We start from the raw sequence: 17983 nt of genomic DNA, 5'->3' as shown, positions 1-17983 counted from the left end.
AAACAAAACGTAGAGATAGAACGTGAAACTACTTTGTTGTGTCAAGTTTCAAGAAGCTAGCACAAACCGTGTTGGATTTAGAGTTCCAAATACATCTATCAATATAGGAGAAAACAGAGTGAAACCTAAAAATTCAAACTGTTACTGGAAATGAACGCTTCAACATAGAAGAACGAAATTTGGGGAACCAAGTCGCCTTAGTGTACTGATCATTACCTGAAAGTGTCATCGAGTTTGGGTGAAAAAATATTTGCTGAGATTTCTGGAGATTCGTAATTTTTGGAAGCTTGGCAACCCCTTCCCATGAACGTGTTTCTCGCCAGTCACTGCTTAGGGCTACATCAAGAGGAAACACAATGTAGAGATAGAACATGAAACTACTTTATTGTGTCAAGTTTCAAGAAGCTAGCACAAACCGTGTTGGATTTAGAGTTCCAAATACATCTATCAATATAGGAGAAAACAGAGTGAAACCTAAAAATTCAAACTGTTACTGGAAATGAACGCTTCAACATAGAAGAACGAAATTTGGGGAACCAAGTCGCCTTAGTGTACTGATCATTACCTGAAAGTATCATCCAGTTTGGGTGAAAAAATATTTGCTGAGATTTCTGGAAATTCGTAATTTTTGGAAGCTTGGCAACCCCTTCCCATGAAAGTGTTTCTCGCCAGTCACTGCTTAGGGCTACATCAAGAGGAAACAAAACGTAGAGATAGAACGTGAAACTACTTTGTTGTGTCAAGTTTCAAGAAGCTAGCACAAACCGTGTTGGATTTAGAGTTCCAAATACATCTATCAATATAGGAGAAAACAGAGTGAAACCTAAAAATTCAAACTGTTACTGGAAATGAACGCGAAATCATAGAAGAACGAAATTTGGGGAACCAAGTGCCTTAGTGTACTGATCATTACCTGAAAGTGTCATCCAGTTTGGGTGAAAAAATATTTGCTGATATTTCTGGAGATTTGTAGTTTTTGGAAGCTTGGCAACCCCTTCCCATGAAAGTGTTTCTCGCCAGTCACTGCTTAGGGCTACATCAAGAGGAAACAAAACGTAGAGATAGAACGTGAAACTACTTTGTTGTGTCAAGTTTCAAGAAGCTAGCACAAACCGTGTTGGATTTAGAGTTCCAAAAACATCTATCAATATAGGAGAAAACAGAGTGAAACCTAAAAATTCAAACTGTTACTGGAAATGAACGCTTCAACATAGAAGAACGAAATTTGGGGAACCAAGTCGCCTTAGTGTACTGATCATTACCTGAAAGTATCATCCAGTTTGGGTGAAAAAATATTTGCTGAGATTTCTGGAGATTCGTAATTTTTGGAGACTGGGCAACCTCTTCCCATGAAAGTGTTTCTTGCCAGTCACTGCTTAGGGCTACATCAAGAGGAAAAAAAACGTAGAGATAGAACGTGAAACTACTTTGTTGTGTCAAGTTTCAAGAAGCTAGCACAAACCGTGTTGGATTTAGAGTTCCAAATACATCTATCAATATAGGAGAAAACAGAGTGAAACCTAAAAATTCCAACAGTTACTGGAAATGAACGCTTCAACATAGAAGAACAAAATTTGGGGAACCAAGTCGCCTTAGTGTACTGATCATTACCTGAAAGTATCATCCAGTTTGGGTGAAAAAATATTTGCTGAGATTTCTGGAGATTCGTAATTTTTAGAGACTGGGCAACCTCTTCCCATGAAAGTGTTTCTTGCCAGTCACTGCTTAGGGCTACATCAAGAGGAAACAAAACGTAGAGATAGAACGTGAAACTACTTTGTTGTGTCAAGTTTCAAGAAGCTAGCACAAACCGTGTTGGATTTAGAGTTCCAAATACATCTATCAATATAGGAGAAAACAGAGTGAAACCTAAAAATTCAAACTGTTACTGGAAATAAACGCTTCAACATAGAAGAACGAAATTTGGGGAACCAAGTCGCCTTAGTGTACTAATCATTACCTGAAAGTATCATCCAGTTTGGGTGAAAAAATATTTGCTGAGATTTCTGGAGATTCGTAATTTTTGGAAGCTTGGCAACCCCTTCCCGTGAAAGTGTTTCTCGCCAGTCACTGCTTAGGGCTACATCAAGAGGAAACAAACTAGAGATAGAACGTGAAACTACTTTGTTGTGTCAAGTTTCAAGAAGCTAGCACAAACCGTGTTGGATTTAGAGTTCCAAATACATCTATTAATATAGGAGAAAACAGAGTGAAACCTAAAAATTCAAACTGTTACTGGAAATGAACGCTTCAACAGAGAAGAACGAAATTTGGGGAACCAAGTCGCCTTAGTGTACTGATCATTACCTGAAAGTATCATCCAGTTTGGGTGAAAAAATATTTGCTGAGATTTCTGGAGATTCGTAATTTTTGGAGACTGGGCAACCTCTTCCCATGTAAGTGTTTCTCGCCAGTCACTGCTTAGGGCTACATCAAGAGGAAACAAAACGTAGAGATAGAACGTGAAACTACTTTGTTGTGTCAAGTTTCAAGAAGCTAGCACAAACCGTGTTGGATTTAGAGTTCCAAATAGATCTATCAATATAGGAGAAAACAGAGTGAAACCTAAAAATTCAAACTGTTACTGGAAATGAACGCTTCAACATAGAAGAACGAAATTTGGGGAACCAAGTCGCCTTAGTGTACTGATCATTACCTGAAAGTATCATCAAGTTTAGGTGAAAAAATATTTGCTGAGATTTCTGGAGATTCGTAATTTTTGGAAGCTTGGCAACCCCTTCCCATGAAAGTGTTTATCGCCAGTCACTGCTTAGGGCTACATCAAGAGGAAACAAAACGTAGAGATAGAACGTGAAACTACTTTGTTGTGTCAAGTTTCAAGAAGCTAGCACAAACCGTGTTGGATTTAGAGTTCCAAATACATCTATTAATATAGGAGAAAACAGAGTGAAAGCTAAAAATTCAAACTGTTACTGGAAATGAACGCTTCAACATAGAAGAACGAAATTTGGGGAACCAAGTCGCCTTAGTGTACTAATCATTACCTGAAAGTATCATCCAGTTTGGGTGAAAAAATATTTGCTGAGATTTCTGGAGATTCGTAATTTTTGGAAGCTTGGCAACCCCTTCCCGTGAAAGTGTTTCTCGCCAGTCACTGCTTAGGGCTACATCAAGAGGAAACAAACTAGAGATAGAACGTGAAACTACTTTGTTGTGTCAAGTTTCAAGAAGCTAGCACAAACCGTGTTGGATTTAGAGTTCCAAATACATCTATTAATATAGGAGAAAACAGAGTGAAACCTAAAAATTCAAACTGTTACTGGAAATGAACGCTTCAACAGAGAAGAACGAAATTTGGGGAACCAAGTCGCCTTAGTGTACTGATCATTACCTGAAAGTATCATCCAGTTTGGGTGAAAAAATATTTGCTGAGATTTCTGGAGATTCGTAATTTTTGGAAGCTTGGCAACCCCGTTCCATGAAAGTGTTTCTCGCCAGTCACTGCTTAGGGCTACATCAAGAGGAAACAAAACGTAGAGATAGAACGTGAAACTACTTTGTTGTGTCAAGTTTCAAGAAGCTAGCACAAACCGTGTTGGATTTAGAGTTCCAAATACATCTATCAATATAGGAGAAAACAGAGTGAAACCTAAAAATTCAAACTGTTACTGGAAATGAACGCTTCAACATAGAAGAACGAAATTTGGGGAACCAAGTCGCCTTAGTGTCCTGATCATTACGTGAAAGTGTCATCGAGTTTGGGTGAAAAAATATTTGCTGAGATTTCTGGAGATTCGTAATTTTTGGAAGCTTGGCAACCCCTTCCCATGAACGTGTTTCTCGCCAGTCACTGCTTAGGGCTACATCAAGAGGAAACACAATGTAGAGATAGAACATGAAACTACTTTGTTGTGTCAAGTTTCAAGAAGCTAGCACAAACCGTGTTGGATTTAGAGTTCCAAATACATCTATCAATATAGGAGAAAACAGAGTGAAACCTAAAAATTCAAACTGTTACTGGAAATGAACGCTTCAACATAGAAGAACAAAATTTGGGGAACCAAGTCGCCTTAGTGTACTGATCATTACCTGAAAGTATCATCCAGTTTGGGTGAAAAAATATTTGCTGAGATTTCTGGAAATTCGTAATTTTTGGAAGCTTGGCAACCCCTTCCCATGAAAGTGTTTCTCGCCAGTCACTGCTTAGGGCTACATCAAGAGGAAACAAAACGTAGAGATAGAACGTGAAACTACTTTGTTGTGTCAAGTTTCAAGAAGCTAGCACAAACCGTGTTGGATTTAGAGTTCCAAATACATCTATCAATATAGGAGAAAACAGAGTGTAACCTAAAAATTCAAACTGTTACTGGAAATGAACGCGAAATCATAGAAGAACGAAATTTGGGGAACCAAGTGCCTTAGTGTACTGATCATTACCTGAAAGTGTCATCCAGTTTGGGTGAAAAAATATTTGCTGATATTTCTGGAGATTTGTAGTTTTTGGAAGCTTGGCAACCCCTTCCCATGAAAGTGTTTCTCGCCAGTCACTGCTTAGGGCTACATCAAGAGGAAACAAAACGTAGAGATAGAACGTGAAACTAATTTGTTGTGTCAAGTTTCAAGAAGCTAGCACAAACCGTGTTGGATTTAGAGTTCCAAATACATCTATCAATATAGGAGAAAACAGAGTGAAACCTAAAAATTCAAACTGTTACTGGAAATGAACGCTTCAACATAGAAGAACGAAATTTTGGGGAACCAAGTCGCCTTAGTGTACTGATCATTACCTGAAAGTATCATCCAGTTTGGGTGAAAAAATATTTGCTGAGATTTCTGGAGATTCGTAATTTTTGGAGACTGGGCAACCTCTTCCCATGAAAGTGTTTCTCGCCAGTCACTGCTTAGGGCTACATCAAGAGGAAACAAAACGTAGAGATAGAACGTGAAACTACTTTGTTGTGTCAAGTTTCAAGAAGCTAGCACAAACCGTGTTGGATTTAGAGTTCCAAATACATCTATCAATATAGGAGAAAACAGAGTGAAACCTAAAAATTCAAACTGTTACTGGAAATGAACGCTTCAACATAGAAGAACGAAATTTGGGGAACCAAGTCGCCTTAGTGTACTGATCATTACCTGAAAGTATCATCCAGTTTGGGTGAAAAAATATTTGCTGAGATTTCTGGAGATTCGTAATTTTTGGAAGCTTGGCAACCCCTTCCCGTGAAAGTGTTTCTCGCCAGTCACTGCTTAGGGCTACATCAAGAGGAAACAAACTAGAGATAGAACGTGAAACTACTTTGTTGTGTCAAGTTTCAAGAAGCTAGCACAAACCGTGTTGGATTTAGAGTTCCAAATACATCTATTAATATAGGAGAAAACATAGTGAAACCTAAAAATTCAAACTGTTACTGGAAATGAACGCTTCAACAGAGAAGAACGAAATTTGGGGAACCAAGTCGCCTTAGTGTACTGATCATTACCTGAAAGTATCATCCAGTTTGGGTGAAAAAATATTTGCTGAGATTTCTGGAGATTCGTAATTTTTGGAAGCTTGGAAACCCCGTTCCATGAAAGTGTTTCTCGCCAGTCACTGCTTAGGGCTACATCAAGAGGAAACAAAACGTAGAGATAGAACGTGAAACTACTTTGTTGTGTCAAGTTTCAAGAAGCTAGCACAAACCGTGTTGGATTTAGAGTTCCAAATACATCTATCAATATAGGAGAAAACAGAGTGAAACCTAAAAATTCAAACTGTTACTGGAAATGAACGCTTCAACACAGAAGAATGAAATTTGGGGAACCAAGTCGCCTTAGTGTACTGATAATTACCTGAAAGTATCATCCAGTTTGGGTGAAAAAATATTTGCTGAGATTTCTGGAGATTCGTAATTTTTGGAGCCTGGGCAACCTCTTCCCATGAAAGTGTTTCTCGCCAGTCACTGCTTAGGTCTACATCAAGAGGAAACAAAACGTAGAGATAGAACGTGAAACTACTTTGTTGTGTCAAGTTTCCAGAAGCTAGCACAAACCGTGTTGGATTTAGAGTTCCAAATACATCTATCAATATAGGAGAAAACAGAGTGAAACCTAAAAATTCAAACTGTTACTGGAAATGAACGCTTCAACATAGAAGAATGAAATTTGGGGAACCAAGTCGCCTTAGTGTACTGATCATTACCTGAAAGTATCATCCAGTTTGGGTGAAAAAATATTTGCTGAGATTTCTGGAGATTCGTAATTTTTGGAGACTTGGCAACCCCTTCCCATGAAAGTGTTTCTCGCCAGTCACTGCTTAGGGCTACATCAAGAGGAAACAAAACGTAGAGATAGAACGTGAAACTACTTTGTTGTGTCAAGTTTCAAGAAGCTAGCGCAAACCGTGTTGGATTTAGAGTTCCAAATACATCTATCAATATAGGAGAAAACAGAGTGAAACCTAAAAATTCAAACTGTTACTGGAAATGAACGCTTCAACATAGAAGAACGAAATTTGGGGAACCAAGTCGCCTTAGTGTACTGATCATTACCTGAAAGTATCATCCAGTTTGGGTGAAAAAATATTTGCTGAGATTCCTGGAGATTCGTAATTTTTGGAAGCTTGGCAACCCCTTCCCATGAAAGTGTTTCTCGCCAGTCACTGCTTAGGGCTACATCAAGAGGAAACAAAACGTAGAGATAGAACGTGAAACTACTTTGTTCTGTCAAGTTTCAAGAAGCTAGCACAAACCGTGTTGGATTTAGAGTTCCAAAAACATCTATCAATATAGGAGAAAACAGAGTGAAACCTAAAAATTCAAACTGTTACTGGAAATGAACGCTTCAACATAGAAGAACGAAATTTGGGGAACCAAGTCGCCTTAGTGTACTGATCATTACCTGAAAGTATCATCCAGTTTGGGTCATAAAATATTTGCTGCGATTCCTGGAGATTCGTAGTTTTTGGAAGCTTGGCAACCCCTTCCCATGAAAGTGTTTCTCGCCAGTCACTGCTTAGGGCTACATCAAGAGGAAACAAAACGTAGAGATAGAACGTGAGACTACTTTGTTGTGTCAAGTTTCAAGAAGGTAGCACAAACCGTGTTGGATTTAGAGTTCCAAATACATCTATCAATATAGGAGAAAACAGAGTGAAACCTAAAAATTCAAACTGTTACTGGAAATGAACGCTTCAACATAGAAGAACGAAATTTGGGGAACCAAGTCGCCTTAGTGTACTGATCGTTACCTGAAAGTATCATCCAGTTTGGGTGAAAAAATATTTGCTGAGATTTCTGGAGATTCGTAATTTTTGGAAGCTTGGCAACCCCTTCCCATGAAAGTGTTTCTCGCCAGTCACTGCTTAGGGCTACATCAAGAGGAAACAAACCGTAGAGATAGAACGTGAAACTACTTTGTTGTGTCAAGTTTCAAGAAGCTAGCACAAACCGTGTTGGATTTAGAGTTCCAAATACATCTATCAATATAGGAGAAAACAGAGTGAAACCTAAAAATTCAAACTGTTACTGGAAATGAACGCGAAAACATAGAAGAACGAAATTTGGGGAACCAAGTCGCCTTAGTGTACTGATCATTACCTGAAAGTATCATCCAGTTTGGGTGAAAAAATATTTGCTGAGATTTCTGGAGATTCGTAATTTTTTGAAGCTTGGCCACCCCTTCCCATGAAAGTGTTTCTCGCCAGTCACTGCTTAGGGATACATCAAGAGGAAACAAAACATAGATATAGAACGTGAAACTACTTTGTTGTGTCAAGTTTCAAGAAGCTAGCACAAACCGTGTTGGATTTAGAGTTCCAAATACATCTATCAATATAGGAGAAAACAGAGTGAAACCTAAAAATTCAAACTGTTACTGGAAATGAACGCGAAAACATAGAAGAACGAAATTTGGGGAACCAAGTCAACTTAGTGTACTGATCATTACCTGAAAGTGTCATCCAGTTTGGTTGAAAAAATATTTGCTGATATTTCTGGAGATTCGTAGTTTTTGGAAGCTTGGCAACCCCTTCCCATGAAAGTGTTTCTCGCCAGTCACTGCTTAGGGCTACATCAAGAGGAAACAAAACGTAGAGATAGAACGTGAAACTACTTTGTTGTGTCAAGTTTCAAGAAGCTAGCACAAACCGTGTTGGACTTCGAGTTCCAAATACATCTATCAATATAGGAGAAAACAGAGTGAAACCTAAAAATTCAAACTGTTACTGGAAATGAACGCTTCAACATAGAAGAACGAAATTTGGGGAACCAAGTCGCCTTAGTGTACTGATCATTACCTGAAAGTATCATCCAGTTTGGGTGAAAAAATATTTGCTGAGATTTCTGGAGATTCGTAATTTTTGGAGACTGGGCAACCTCTTCCCATGAAAGTGTTTCTCGCCAGTCACTGCTTAGGGCTACATCAAGAGGAAACAAACCGTAGAGATAGAACGTGAAACTACTTTGTTGTGTCAAGTTTCAAGAAGCTAGCACAAACCGTGTTGGATTTACAGTTACAAATACATCTATCAATATAGGAGAAAACAGAGTGAAACCTAAAAATTCAAACTGTTACTGGAAATGAACGCTTCAACATAGAAGAACGAAATTTGGGGAACCAAGTCGCCTAAGTGTACTGATCATTACCTGAAAGTATCATCCAGTTTGGGTGAAAAAATATTTGCTGAGATTTCTGGAGATTCGTAGTTTTTGGAGGCTTGGCAACCCCTTCCCATGAAAGTGATTCTTGCCAGTCACTGCTTAGGGCTACATCAAGAGGAAACAAAACGTAGAGATAGAACGTGAAACTACTTTGTTGTGTCAAGTTTCAAGAAGCTAGCACAAACCGTGTTGGATTTAGAGTTCCAAATACATCTATCAATATAGGAGAAAACAGAGTGAAACCTAAAAATTCAAACTGTTACTGGAAATGAACGTGAAATCATAGAAGAACGGAATTTGGGGAACCAAGTGCCTTAGTGTACTGATCATTACCTGAAAGTGTCATCCAGTTTGGGTGAAAAAATATTTGCTGAGATTTCTGGAGATTCATAATTTTTGGAAGCTTGGCAACCCTTCCCGTGAAAGTGTTTCTCGCCAGTCACTGCTTAGGGCTACATCAAGAGGAAACAAAACGTAGAGATAGAACGTGAAACTACTTTGTTGTGTCAAGTTTCAAGAAGCTAGCACAAACCATGTTGGATTTAGAGTTCCAAATACATCTATCAATATAGGAGAAAACAGAGTGAAACCTAAAAATTCAAACTGTTACTGGAAATGAACGCTTCAACATAGAAGAACGAAATTTGGGGAACCAAGTCGCCTTAGGGTACTGATCATTACCTGAAAGTATCATCCAGTTTGGGTGAAAAAATATTTGCTGAGATTTCTGGAGATTCGTAATTTTTGGAAGCTTGGCAACCCCTTCCCGTGAAAGTGTTTCTCGCCAGTCACTGCTTAGGGCTACATCAAGAGGAAACAAACTAGAGATAGAACGTGAAACTACTTTGTTGTGTCAAGTTTCAAGAAGCTAGCACAAACCGTGTTGGATTTAGAGTTCCAAAAACATCTATCAATATAGGAGAAAACAGAGTGAAACCTAAAAATTCAAACTGTTACTGGAAATGAACGCTTCAACATAGAAGAACGAAATTTGGGGAACCAAGTCGCCTTAGTGTACTGATCATTACCTGAAAGTATCATCCAGTTTGGGTGAAAAAATAGTTGCTGAGATTTCTGGAGATTCGTAATTTTTGGAAGCTTGGTAACCCCATTCCATGAAAGGGTTTCTCGCCAGTCACTGCTTAGGGCTACATCAAGAGGAAACAAAACGTAGAGATAGAACGTGAAACTACTTTGTTGTGTCAAGTTTCAAGAAGCTAGAACAAACCGTGTTGGATTTAGAGTTCCAAATACATCTATCAATATAAGAGAAAACAGAGTGAAACCTAAAAATTCAAACTGTTACTGGAAATGAACGCTTCAACATAGAAGAACGAAATTTGGGGAACCAAGTCGCCTTAGTGTACTGATCATTACCTGAAAGTATCATCGAGTTTGGGTGAAAAAATATTTGCTGAGATTTCTGGAGATTCGTAATTTTTGGAAGCTTGGCAACCCCTTCCCATGAAAGTGTGTCTCACCAGTCACTGCTTAGGGCTACATCAAGAGGAAACAAAACGTAGAGATAGAACGTGAAACTACTTTGTTGTGTCAAGTTTCAAGAAGCTAGCACAAACCGTGTTGGATTTAGAGTTCCAAAAGCATCTATCAATATAGGAGAAAACAGAGTGAAACCTAAAAATTCAAACTGTTACTGGAAATGAACGCTTCAACATAGAAGAACGAAATTTGGGGAACCAAGTCGCCTTAGTGTACTGATCATTACCTGAAAGTATCATCCAGTTTGGTTGAAAAAATATTTGCTGATATTTCTGGAGATTCGTAGTTTTTGGAAGCTTGGCAACCCCTTCCCATGAAAGTGTTTCTCGCCAGTCACTGCTTAGGGCTACATCAAGAGGAAACAAAACGTAGAGATAGAACGTGAAACTACTTTGTTGTGTCAAGTTTCAAGAAGCTAGCACAAACCGTGTTGGACTTCGAGTTCCAAATACATCTATCAATATAGGAGAAAACAGAGTGAAACCTAAAAATTCAAACTGTTACTGGAAATGAACGCTTCAACATAGAAGAACGAAATTTGGGGAACCAAGTCGCCTTAGTGTACTGATCATTACCTGAAAGTATCATCCAGTTTGGGTGAAAAAATATTTGCTGAGATTTCTGGAGATTCGTAATTTTTGGAGACTGGGCAACCTCTTCCCATGAAAGTGTTTCTCGCCAGTCACTGCTTAGGGCTACATCAAGAGGAAACAAACCGTAGAGATAGAACGTGAAACTACTTTGTTGTGTCAAGTTTCAAGAAGCTAGCACAAACCGTGTTGGATTTACAGTTACAAATACATCTATCAATATAGGAGAAAACAGAGTGAAACCTAAAAATTCAAACTGTTACTGGAAATGAACGCTTCAACATAGAAGAACGAAATTTGGGGAACCAAGTCGCCTAAGTGTACTGATCATTACCTGAAAGTATCATCCAGTTTGGGTGAAAAAATATTTGCTGAGATTTCTGGAGATTCGTAGTTTTTGGAGGCTTGGCAACCCCTTCCCATGAAAGTGATTCTTGCCAGTCACTGCTTAGGGCTACATCAAGAGGAAACAAAACGTAGAGATAGAACGTGAAACTACTTTGTTGTGTCAAGTTTCAAGAAGCTAGCACAAACCGTGTTGGATTTAGAGTTCCAAATACATCTATCAATATAGGAGAAAACAGAGTGTAACCTAAAAATTCAAACTGTTACTGGAAATGAACGCGAAATCATAGAAGAACGAAATTTGGGGAACCAAGTGCCTTAGTGTACTGATCATTACCTGAAAGTGTCATCCAGTTTGGGTGAAAAAATATTTGCTGATATTTCTGGAGATTTGTAGTTTTTGGAAGCTTGGCAACCCCTTCCCATGAAAGTGTTTCTCGCCAGTCACTGCTTAGGGCTACATCAAGAGGAAACAAAACGTAGAGATAGAACGTGAAACTAATTTGTTGTGTCAAGTTTCAAGAAGCTAGCACAAACCGTGTTGGATTTAGAGTTCCAAATACATCTATCAATATAGGAGAAAACAGAGTGAAACCTAAAAATTCAAACTGTTACTGGAAATGAACGCTTCAACATAGAAGAACGAAATTTTGGGGAACCAAGTCGCCTTAGTGTACTGATCATTACCTGAAAGTATCATCCAGTTTGGGTGAAAAAATATTTGCTGAGATTTCTGGAGATTCGTAATTTTTGGAGACTGGGCAACCTCTTCCCATGAAAGTGTTTCTCGCCAGTCACTGCTTAGGGCTACATCAAGAGGAAACAAAACGTAGAGATAGAACGTGAAACTACTTTGTTGTGTCAAGTTTCAAGAAGCTAGCACAAACCGTGTTGGATTTAGAGTTCCAAATACATCTATCAATATAGGAGAAAACAGAGTGAAACCTAAAAATTCAAACTGTTACTGGAAATGAACGCTTCAACATAGAAGAACGAAATTTGGGGAACCAAGTCGCCTTAGGGTACTGATCATTACCTGAAAGTATCATCCAGTTTGGGTGAAAAAATATTTGCTGAGATTTCTGGAGATTCGTAATTTTTGGAAGCTTGGCAACCCCTTCCCGTGAAAGTGTTTCTCGCCAGTCACTGCTTAGGGCTACATCAAGAGGAAACAAACTAGAGATAGAACGTGAAACTACTTTGTTGTGTCAAGTTTCAAGAAGCTAGCACAAACCGTGTTGGATTTAGAGTTCCAAATACATCTATTAATATAGGAGAAAACATAGTGAAACCTAAAAATTCAAACTGTTACTGGAAATGAACGCTTCAACAGAGAAGAACGAAATTTGGGGAACCAAGTCGCCTTAGTGTACTGATCATTACCTGAAAGTATCATCCAGTTTGGGTGAAAAAATATTTGCTGAGATTTCTGGAGATTCGTAATTTTTGGAAGCTTGGCAACCCCGTTCCATGAAAGTGTTTCTCGCCAGTCACTGCTTAGGGCTACATCAAGAGGAAACAAAACGTAGAGATAGAACGTGAAACTACTTTGTTGTGTCAAGTTTCCAGAAGCTAGCACAAACCGTGTTGGATTTAGAGTTCCAAATACATCTATCAATATAGGAGAAAACAGAGTGAAACCTAAAAATTCAAACTGTTACTGGAAATGAACGCTTCAACATAGAAGAATGAAATTTGGGGAACCAAGTCGCCTTAGTGTACTGATCATTACCTGAAAGTATCATCCAGTTTGGGTGAAAAAATATTTGCTGAGATTTCTGGAGATTCGTAATTTTTGGAGACTTGGCAACCCCTTCCCATGAAAGTGTTTCTCGCCAGTCACTGCTTAGGGCTACATCAAGAGGAAACAAAACGTAGAGATAGAACGTGAAACTACTTTGTTGTGTCAAGTTTCAAGAAGCTAGCGCAAACCGTGTTGGATTTAGAGTTCCAAATACATCTATCAATATAGGAGAAAACAGAGTGAAACCTAAAAATTCAAACTGTTACTGGAAATGAACGCTTCAACATAGAAGAACGAAATTTGGGGAACCAAGTCGCCTTAGTGTACTGATCATTACCTGAAAGTATCATCCAGTTTGGGTGAAAAAATATTTGCTGAGATTCCTGGAGATTCGTAATTTTTGGAAGCTTGGCAACCCCTTCCCATGAAAGTGTTTCTCGCCAGTCACTGCTTAGGGCTACATCAAGAGGAAACAAAACGTAGAGATAGAACGTGAAACTACTTTGTTCTGTCAAGTTTCAAGAAGCTAGCACAAACCTTGTTGGATTTAGAGTTCCAAAAACATCTATCAATATAGGAGAAAACAGAGTGAAACCTAAAAATTCAAACTGTTACTGGAAATGAACGCTTCAACATAGAAGAACGAAATTTGGGGAACCAAGTCGCCTTAGTGTACTGATCATTACCTGAAAGTATCATCCAGTTTGGGTCATAAAATATTTGCTGCGATTCCTGGAGATTCGTAGTTTTTGGAAGCTTGGCAACCCCTTCCCATGAAAGTGTTTCTCGCCAGTCACTGCTTAGGGCTACATCAAGAGGAAACAAAACGTAGAGATAGAACGTGAAACTACTTTGTTGTGTCAAGTTTCAAGAAGCTAGCACAAACCGTGTTGGATTTAGAGTTCCAAATACATCTATCAATATAGGAGAAAACAGAGTGAAACCTAAAAATTCAAACTGTTACTGGAAATGAACGCTTCAACATAGAAGAACGAAATTTGGGGAACCAAGTCGCCTTAGTGTTCTGATCGTTACCTGAAAGTATCATCCAGTTTGGGTGAAAAAATATTTGCTGAGATTTCTGGAGATTCGTAATTTTTGGAAGCTTGGCAACCCCTTCCCATGAAAGTGTTTCTCGCCAGTCACTGCTTAGGGCTACATCAAGAGGAAACAAACCGTAGAGATAGAACGTGAAACTACTTTGTTGTGTCAAGTTTCAAGAAGCTAGCACAAACCGTGTTGGATTTAGAGTTCCAAATACATCTATCAATATAGGAGAAAACAGAGTGAAACCTAAAAATTCAAACTGTTACTGGAAATGAACGCGAAAACATAGAAGAACGAAATTTGGGGAACCAAGTCGCCTTAGTGTACTGATCATTACCTGAAAGTATCATCCAGTTTGGGTGAAAAAATATTTGCTGAGATTTCTGGAGATTCGTAATTTTTTGAAGCTTGGCCACCCCTTCCCATGAAAGTGTTTCTCGCCAGTCACTGCTTAGGGATACATCAAGAGGAAACAAAACATAGATATAGAACGTGAAACTACTTTGTTGTGTCAAGTTTCAAGAAGCTAGCACAAACCGTGTTGCATTTAGAGTTCCAAATACATCTATCAATATAGGAGAAAACAGAGTGAAACCTAAAAATTCAAACTGTTACTGGAAATGAACGCGAAAACATAGAAGAACGAAATTTGGGGAACCAAGTCAACTTAGTGTACTGATCATTACCTGAAAGTGTCATCCAGTTTGGTTGAAAAAATATTTGCTGATATTTCTGGAGATTCGTAGTTTTTGGAAGCTTGGCAACCCCTTCCCATGAAAGTGTTTCTCGCCAGTCACTGCTTAGGGCTACATCAAGAGGAAACAAAACGTAGAGATAGAACGTGAAACTACTTTGTTGTGTCAAGTTTCAAGAAGCTAGCACAAACCGTGTTGGACTTCGAGTTCCAAATACATCTATCAATATAGGAGAAAACAGAGTGAAACCTAAAAATTCAAACTGTTACTGGAAATGAACGCTTCAACATAGAAGAACGAAATTTGGGGAACCAAGTCGCCTTAGTGTACTGATCATTACCTGAAAGTATCATCCAGTTTGGGTGAAAAAATATTTGCTGAGATTTCTGGAGATTCGTAATTTTTGGAGACTGGGCAACCTCTTCCCATGAAAGTGTTTCTCGCCAGTCACTGCTTAGGGCTACATCAAGAGGAAACAAACCGTAGAGATAGAACGTGAAACTACTTTGTTGTGTCAAGTTTCAAGAAGCTAGCACAAACCGTGTTGGATTTACAGTTACAAATACATCTATCAATATAGGAGAAAACAGAGTGAAACCTAAAAATTCAAACTGTTACTGGAAATGAACGCTTCAACATAGAAGAACGAAATTTGGGGAACCAAGTCGCCTAAGTGTACTGATCATTACCTGAAAGTATCATCCAGTTTGGGTGAAAAAATATTTGCTGAGATTTCTGGAGATTCGTAGTTTTTGGAGGCTTGGCAACCCCTTCCCATGAAAGTGATTCTTGCCAGTCACTGCTTAGGGCTACATCAAGAGGAAACAAAACGTAGAGATAGAACGTGAAACTACTTTGTTGTGTCAAGTTTCAAGAAGCTAGCACAAACCGTGTTGGATTTAGAGTTCCAAATACATCTATCAATATAGGAGAAAACAGAGTGAAACCTAAAAATTCAAACTGTTACTGGAAATGAACGTGAAATCATAGAAGAACGGAATTTGGGGAACCAAGTGCCTTAGTGTACTGATCATTACCTGAAAGTGTCATCGAGTTTGGGTGAAAAAATATTTGCTGAGATTTCTGGAGATTCTTAATTTTTGGAAGCTTGGCAACCCCTTCCCATGAACGTGTTTCTCGCCAGTCACTGCTTAGGGCTACATCAAGAGGAAACACAATGTAGAGATAGAACATGAAACTATTTTGTTGTGTCAAGTTTCAAGAAGCTAGCACAAACCGTGTTGTATTTAGAGTTCCAAATACATCTATCAATATAGGAGAAAACAGAGTGAAACCTAAAAATTCAAACTGTTACTGGAAATGAACGCTTCAACATAGAAGAACGAAATTTTGGGGAACCAAGTCGCCTTAGTGTACTGATCATTACCTGAAAGTATCATCCAGTTTGGGTGAAAAAATATTTGCTGAGATTTCTGGAGATTCATAATTTTTGGAAGCTTGGCAACCCTTCCCGTGAAAGTGTTTCTCGCCAGTCACTGCTTAGGGCTACATCAAGAGGAAACAAAACGTAGAGATAGAACGTGAAACTACTTTGTTGTGTCAAGTTTCAAGAAGCTAGCACAAACCGTGTTGGATTTAGAGTTCCAAATACATCTATCAATATAGGAGAAAACAGAGTGAAACCTAAAAATTCAAACTGTTACTGGAAATGAACGCTTCAACATAGAAGAACGAAATTTGGGGAACCAAGTCGCCTTAGGGTACTGATCATTACCTGAAAGTATCATCCAGTTTGGGTGAAAAAATATTTGCTGAGATTTCTGGAGATTCGTAATTTTTGGAAGCTTGGCAACCCCTTCCCGTGAAAGTGTTTCTCGCCAGTCACTGCTTAGGGCTACATCAAGAGGAAACAAACTAGAGATAGAACGTGAAACTACTTTGTTGTGTCAAGTTTCAAGAAGCTAGCACAAACCGTGTTGGATTTAGAGTTCCAAAAACATCTATCAATATAGGAGAAAACAGAGTGAAACCTAAAAATTCAAACTGTTACTGGAAATGAACGCTTCAACATAGAAGAACGAAATTTGGGGAACCAAGTCGCCTTAGTGTACTGATCATTACCTGAAAGTATCATCCAGTTTGGGTGAAAAAATAGTTGCTGAGATTTCTGGAGATTCGTAATTTTTGGAAGCTTGGTAACCCCATTCCATGAAAGGGTTTCTCGCCAGTCACTGCTTAGGGCTACATCAAGAGGAAACAAAACGTAGAGATAGAACGTGAAACTACTTTGTTGTGTCAAGTTTCAAGAAGCTAGAACAAACCGTGTTGGATTTAGAGTTCCAAATACATCTATCAATATAAGAGAAAACAGAGTGAAACCTAAAAATTCAAACTGTTACTGGAAATGAACGCTTCAACATAGAAGAACGAAATTTGGGGAACCAAGTCGCCTTAGTGTACTGATCATTACCTGAAAGTATCATCGAGTTTGGGTGAAAAAATATTTGCTGAGATTTCTGGAGATTCGTAATTTTTGGAAGCTTGGCAACCCCTTCCCATGAAAGTGTGTCTCACCAGTCACTGCTTAGGGCTACATCAAGAGGAAACAAAACGTAGAGATAGAACGTGAAACTACTTTGTTGTGTCAAGTTTCAAGAAGCTAGCACAAACCGTGTTGGATTTAGAGTTCCAAAAGCATCTATCAATATAGGAGAAAACAGAGTGAAACCTAAAAATTCAAACTGTTACTGGAAATGAACGCTTCAACATAGAAGAACGAAATTTGGGGAACCAAGTCGCCTTAGTGTACTGATCATTACCTGAAAGTATCATCCAGTTTGGTTGAAAAAATATTTGCTGATATTTCTGGAGATTCGTAGTTTTTGGAAGCTTGGCAACCCCTTCCCATGAAAGTGTTTCTCGCCAGTCACTGCTTAGGGCTACATCAAGAGGAAACAAAACGTAGAGATAGAACGTGAAACTACTTTGTTGTGTCAAGTTTCAAGAAGCTAGCACAAACCGTGTTGGACTTCGAGTTCCAAATACATCTATCAATATAGGAGAAAACAGAGTGAAACCTAAAAATTCAAACTGTTACTGGAAATGAACGCTTCAACATAGAAGAACGAAATTTGGGGAACCAAGTCGCCTTAGTGTACTGATCATTACCTGAAAGTATCATCCAGTTTGGGTGAAAAAATATTTGCTGAGATTTCTGGAGATTCGTAATTTTTGGAGACTGGGCAACCTCTTCCCATGAAAGTGTTTCTCGCCAGTCACTGCTTAGGTCTACATCAAGAGGAAACAAACCGTAGAGATAGAACGTGAAACTACTTTGTTGTGTCAAGTTTCAAGAAGCTAGCACAAACCGTGTTGGATTTACAGTTACAAATACATCTATCAATATAGGAGAAAACAGAGTGAAACCTAAAAATTCAAACTGTTACTGGAAATGAACGCTTCAACATAGAAGAACGAAATTTGGGGAACCAAGTCGCCTTA

Source organism: Spermophilus citellus (genome assembly GCF_964194105.1).
Source record: "Spermophilus citellus genome assembly, chromosome: 2".
In the NCBI taxonomy this organism is placed as follows: domain Eukaryota; kingdom Metazoa; phylum Chordata; class Mammalia; order Rodentia; family Sciuridae; genus Spermophilus; species Spermophilus citellus.
The sequence above is the reverse complement of the archived record's forward strand: the minus strand, read 5'-3'. Positions refer to the sequence as shown.